The following is a 7191-nucleotide window of genomic DNA, read 5'->3' as shown; positions in this document are numbered from 1 at the left end:
TCGGACAAGGATCACATCGCAATCCTCGGACTGGCCGTCTGCTGTCTTGACCTGAGCATGACAGCTTGTATTTCTATGGAGCTGTCACGCTCAGGTCAGGAGAGCCGATGGCCAGTCAAAGGATTGCGATGCTCTTGCAAGTAAAATGGCCGCCTGACTACTCCCTTAAGAGAAGCTAGTCGGCACATACGCTAAATGTAATTTTGCAATTCACATATGAGCATGCACACGACTACATTATTATTATTATTATTATTTATTGTTATAGCGCCATTTATTCCATGGCGCTTTACATGTGAGGAGGGGTATACATAATAAAAACAAGTACAATAATCTTAAACAATACAAGTCATAACTGGAAGCAGCAACTTATTCATATAACAATCTACCCAGATCATTGTTCTATAAATTTGTGATTGAGGATAATGTCACATTTGCATGCAGCTGAAAAGTGGGGCCCTGGAATTGGTTACTGCTTGCCTCTCAACCTTGAACATTTTAATAATATTATATATATATATATATATATATATATATATATATATACACACAATACAAAATCGGAACAGCATCAATATTACCGCAATTGTAGTGCAAAGCTTTCCAAACTGATGGTCCAATGGCTTCAGTCATAAGAGAAAAAAAAGGAAAACAGCACACAAAAAATAGAAAAAAGTGGGCTTTTAATGCCTGTACGGCGTATATATATATATATATATATATATATATATATACACAGTATATATACACACACACACGTTTGTAACGCCAACATATTCCACAGCACTTTTCAATTCAGGGGGAACTTGTTCAACCAAGTTACTTTTTCTGGATAGTAACATTATATAAAATACTTTATCAGCAGTGTTTTACATAGGAATAGGATATGCTACTAGTTAACTACTAGTTAAGATGAACATATTGTTCATTTACTAGTTTGTCTGGTCAGACAAAATGGACAGTGCACAGAAACAAAGCTTCATGCAGCATGAGCGCAAACCCCTAACAATCCCGTGACCTATCATAACAAATGGGAGAAAGTGCTGGAGGCTGGAAGTGCTGAGTGTCCCTGAACTGACAGGAGAGGACAGGGTTTCATGGGTGGGAAGGGGGGAGGTAATATAAACAAATGGGATATATTATTTTTATGTCCTTGTACAAATGGTTGTAGAAATTACACATTCGCATACAGCATTTTTTTTTTCTCACAGAAATGTCTGCAATTCTCCCACTAGCAGAAATTATTTGTTTTCTACCACCCACCAAGTAAAGAAAAATACATAAGTCAAAATTGCTCATTTGTTCCAGCTCTCCAGTTGACAAGTCCAAACAAGGAAGGGAGCGATACATGGACAAATCGGCCAGTATTTTAAGAGAGACGCAACATGCCCCCGCTCTGTCATAGCCCACAGCTGTTTTCTGACAGAAAAATCCACCTCAAAATACTCCTAGTGATCATTCCCTTAGGCTACCTTCTTTCAGCAGAAATACAGCCGTTCTGCGAAGTCAAAATTAGATCACCATAGAGCCCTATACAGCTTTTAAACAGGAGCTGAAAAAAAGATTTAAAGGGAGTTTCATCAACGCTTTTACACCAGAAAACTGACGTTAAAGGGAACCTGTCACCACGTTTTTGGAAGATGGGATAAAAATAGCGTTAAATAGGGGCAGAGGTGGGCGTTACATTAGTGTGTGTGTTATGCGTTTATTACCCACCTAAGTTGCCGAAATAACTTTGCAAAGTCTCCGTTTTCGCCTGTCAATCAGGCTGGTCAGGTCGCATGGGCGTTGTCTTCCCCCAGATTTGGCGTAGTTTTCCGTTGGTGGCGTAGTGGTGTGCGCATGCCCAAAGTCCGGAATCCTCTTCCAGGGGATTTAAAATAGCGCGGTGTTCGTTATTGCATTGGTGATCGGTGGGCGCGGCCATCTTCCTTTGGCCGCGCGTGCGCAGAAGCGGCGCTCTGCTGGCCGCGGCTTCAGGAAAATGGCCGCCGCGATATCCATCTGCGCACGCGCGGCATCCCGCGGCCATTTTCCTGAAGCCGCGGCCAGCAGAGCGCCGCTTCTGCGCACGCGCGGCCAAAGGAAGATGGCCGCGCCCACCGATCACCAATGCAATAACGAACACCGCGCTATTTTAAATCCCCTGGAAGAGGATTCCGGACTTTGGGCATGCGCACACCACTACGCCACCAACGGAAAACTACGCCAAATCTGGGTGAAGACACCACGCCCATGTGACCTGACCAGCCTGATTGACAGGCGAAAACGGAGACTTTGCAAAGTTATTTCGGCAACTTAGGTGGGTAATAAACGCATAACACACACACTAATGTAACGCCCACCTCTGCCCCTATTTAACGCTATTTTTATCCCATCTTCCAAAAACGTGGTGACAGGTTCCCTTTAAAGCATTGAGAAGTCGCAAATGTTTCGCATACAGACCAGTTCGAATCATCTCAGCCGAAATGGGCAGAGCTGGCGAAGAGCCGATATGGGATGGGTCGGGGTATGGCCATGGTCAACCTTCAAATTCATGAACTTTGTCAGTATTTTGTACTCCAGAAATGCTGCTCTAGTACAGAGGCGCAGCTCACTCAGAATTCATTAAGTGGAACGCGCTTCTTAATGAATTGGGCTCCTTCTACTCCAGTTAGACTGTCATAACACGAATGTGTGAGTTATAATAATAAATAATATAAATAATCTTTATTTTTATATAGCGCTAACATATTCCGCAGCGCTTTTCAGACTACTACTATATTGACTACTGCATCATTTGTACATTTGGCTATACTGTTTTGACTTGACACTGACAATGGGGCATCATGCATATTTGGCTTAGGCGCTATCTATATAATTGATTATGTCCTTGTTGAAGTGAATATTTATCTTTTTGTAGCATTACTCTATCTTTGGCCTATGGTTGTACAGCCCTTTATGTGACATCTTGGTATATACAGCTCTGGCAAAAATTAAGTGACCACTGCAAAAGGTTCAGTTTGTCTGATATTTCTCTTTATAGGTATATTTTTGAGTAAAATGTAAATTGTTCATTTATTCTATAAGCTTCTGACAACATGTCTCCGAATTTCCAAGCAATGAATTTTGTATTTTTTTTTCTGATAAAGAAAAATGGTCAAAATAAAAAAAACAGTGCTTTCAGACCTCAAATAATGCAAAGAAAACAAGTGCATAATCATTTAGAAACAACAATACTGTTTTAACTTAGGAAGAGTTCAGAAATCAATATTTAGTGGAATAACCATGATTTTTAATCACAGCTTTCATGCGTCTTGGCATGCTTTCCACCAGTCTTTCACACTGCTTCGGGTGCATAAATTTAGGCAGTTCTTCTTTGTTAGATGGCTTGTGACTATCCATCGTCCTCTTGATTACATTCCAGAGGTTTTCAATGGGGTTCAGGTCTGGAGATTGGGCTGCCCATGACAGGGGTTTGATGTGGTGGTCTCTTAATTTTTGCCAGAGCTGTATGGATTAGGATTGGCACACCCCAACTGTGGTATCTATGGTGCGCATGCCCAGGAACCAGGGCCGGACTGGCCATAGGGCACTTCTGGCAAATGCCAGAAGGGCCGGTGCCAGTGGTGGGCCGCTCAATCCGCCGCCCCCGCCGTCGCATTCAACTATACCGGCGTATAGACGCCGGTACAGTTGAATGCAATGATGGAGGAGAGAGCGTCTACAGACGCTCCTCTCCCATCATTCCCCGCTCTGCCTCTGACACTGCGGGTGCGCGATGATGTCATATCATCGCGCACCTGCTGTGTCCCGGGCAGACTGCAGCTGCTGAGACAGGAGCAGGAACCAGGAAGCAACGCTGGGCACGAGGAGAGGTGAGGAGAGTTGTTTTTTTTTCTGGACTGTGGGGCCATTCTCGGAGGAGGTGAGGGGAGGAAGAGAAGAGATGTGGGCTGTATATAGTTCTCTGTGGGCTGTGCTCTGTGCTGTATACTGCTGTGGGCTGTATATAGTTCTCTGTGGGCTGTGCTCTGTGCTGTATACTACTGTGGGCTGTATATAGTTCTCTGTGGGCTGTGCTCTGTGCTGTATACTGCTGTGGGCTGTATATAGCTCTCTGTGGGCTGTGCTCTGTGCTGTATACTGCTGTGGGCTGTATATAGTTCTCTGTGGGCTGTGCTCTGTGCTGTATACTGCTGTGGGCTGTATATAGTTCTCTGTGGGCTGTGCTCTGTGCTGTATACTACTGTGGGCTGTATATAGCTCTCTGTGGGCTGTGCTCTGTGCTGTATACTACTGTGGGCTGTATATAGTTATCTGTGGGCTGTGCTCTGCTGTATGCTACTGTGGGCTGTATATAGTTCTCTGTGGGCTGTGCTCTGTGCTGTATACTACTGTGGGCTGTATATAGTTCTCTGTGGGCTGTGCTCTGTGCTGTATACTACTGTGGGCTGTGCTCTGTGCTGTATACTACTGTGGGCTGTATATAGCTCTCTGTGGGCTGTGCTCTGTGCTGTATACTACTGTGGGCTGTATATAGCTCTCTGTGGGCTGTGCTCTGTGCTGTATACTACTGTGGGCTGTATATAGTTATCTGTGGGCTGTGCTCTGTGCTGTATACTGCTGTGGGCTGTATATAGTTCTCTGTGGGCTGTGCTCTGTGCTGTATACTACTGTGGGCTGTATATAGTTCTCTGTGGGCTGTGCTCTGTGCTGTATGCTACTGTGGGCTGTATATAGTTCTCTGTGGGCTGTGCTCTGTGCTGTATATAGTTCTCAGTGGGCTGTGCTCTGTGCTGTATACTACTGTGGGCTGTATATAGTTATCTGTGGGCTGTGCTCTGTGCTGTATGCTACTGTGGGCTGTATATAGTTCTCTGTGGGCTGTGCTCTGTGCTGTATATAGTTCTCTGTGGGCTGTGCTCTGTGCTGTATACTACTGTGGGCTGTATATAGTTCTCTGTGGGCTGTGCTCTGTGCTGTATACTACTGTGTGCTGTATATAGTTCTCTGGGCTGTGCTGTATATAGTACTCTGTGGGCTGTGCTCTGTGCTGTATACTACTGTGTGCTGTATATAGTTCTCTGTGGGCTGTGCTCTGTGCTGTATACTACTGTGTGCTGTATATAGTTCTCTGTGGGCTGTGCTGTATATAGTACTCTGTGGGCTGTGCTGTATATAGTACTCTGTGGGCTGTGCTGTATATAGTACTCTGTGGGCTGTGCTGTATATAGTACTCTGTGGGCTGTGCTGTATATAGTACTCTGTGGGCTGTGCTGTATATAGTACTCTGTGGGCTGTGCTGTATATAGTACTCTGTGGGCTGTGCTGTATATAGTACTCTGTGGGCTGTGCTGTATATAGTACTCTGTGGGCTGTGCTGTATATAGTACTCTGTGGGCTGTGCTGTATATAGTACACTCTGGGCTGTGCTGTATATAGTACTCTCTGTGCTGTGCTTTATATAGTACTCTGGGCTGTGCTGTATATAGTACTCTGGGCTGTGCTTTATATAGTTCTCTGTGGGCTGTGCTTTATATAGTTCTCTGTGGGCTGTGCTGTATATAGTTCTCTGTGGGCTGTGCTGTATATAGTTCTCTGTGGGCTGTGCTGTATATAGTACTCTGTGGGCTGTGCTGTATATAGTACTCTCTGGGCTGTGCTGTATATAGTACTCTCTGGGCTGTGCTTTATATAGTACTCTGGGCTGTGCTGTATATAGTACTCTGGGCTGTGCTTTATATAGTTCTCTGTGGGCTGTGCTGTATATAGTTCTCTGTGGGCTGTGCTGTATATAGTTCTCTGTGGGCTGTGCTGTATATATTACTTTGTGGGCTGTGCTGTATATATTACTTTGTGGGCTGTGCTGTATATATTACTCTGTGGGCTGTGCTGTATACTACTGTGTGGACTGTGCTGTATACTTCTACGTGGGCTGTGCTGTATACTACTGTGTGGTCTGTGCTGTATACTACTGTGTGGTCTGTGCTGAATACTGCTGTGTGGGCTGTGTTATCTACTACGCGAGCTGTGCTATAGTATGCAGGCTGTGCTGTATACTATGCGGTTTGTGCTATATAATATGCGGGCTTTGCTATATACTATGGGGAGTATATTATATTCTATGGGGGAGGCCATGTTATGTACTATGTGGCTGTGTTATATACTATTGTGGGGGTATATTATATTCTATGGGGGAGGCTGCGTTATATACTATGGGGGGCTGCATTATATTCTATGGGGGGCTACATTATATATTATGGGGAGGTGGGCTGTATTATATTCTATGGGGGTTACATACTCTGGGGTGGCTGCATTATACTCTGGGGTGGCTGCATTATACTCTGGGGTGGCTGCATTATACTCTGGGGTGGCTGCATTATACTCTGGGGTGGCTGCATTATACTATATGTGGGCTGCATTATACTGTATCGAGGACTATGGGGAATACATTATACTATATGAAGAACTATGGGGTGCATTATACTATGGGAAGTGAATTGTACTACATGGATGACTGTGGCGGTGCATTATACTATATGGAGCACTATGAGGATTGTATTATGCTATATGGAGGACTATGAGGAGTGTATTATACTATGTGGAGGACTGAGCAGTGTATTTTAATATATGGAGGACTATAGGGAGTGTATTATACTATATGGAGGACTATGGAGCACATTATAATATATGGAGGACTATGGGGTGTATTTTACTAAACAAGTAAAATGCTGCATATTCGGATTGTTTTTGCTGGAACAAAAAGCCTTGTTGTCAGCAGCACATTGCCAGTGTAAACTGTAGATGTGCTGCTGAAAACATGATACTGTATGGTGATCTATTAGTGATCGTTCTGTCTCATCATTATTCCTCAGCTGGTGGAAAGAGGCCGGGAAACAAGCGTTGAACAACTTCAGTATTGTCGATCAAACTCGTTTAGCGGCCTAAACTCAGCGCACGTAAATACAACAGAAAGGCTTCTGTGTGATGTGCAATATGTTAGCATTTGCGGACCCATTTTAAACTTTACCTAGGGCCCCACTTTGCCTAAAACCGGCCCTGCCTACAAGTGTACAAAGATATTATACAGTCACCATGTGACAAGTGGGCCTGTGTAACTTCAAATGCCAGGGCTGAATTTTAGTCCCAGTCCGGCCCTGCCAGGAACCCCAGCCCCGCACTGTGCATAATGAATAACACAGTGCGGGG

Source organism: Ranitomeya variabilis, chromosome 1 (assembly GCF_051348905.1).
Source record: "Ranitomeya variabilis isolate aRanVar5 chromosome 1, aRanVar5.hap1, whole genome shotgun sequence".
In the NCBI taxonomy this organism is placed as follows: Eukaryota; Metazoa; Chordata; class Amphibia; order Anura; family Dendrobatidae; genus Ranitomeya; species Ranitomeya variabilis.
This window is presented reverse-complemented; position numbering follows the sequence as displayed.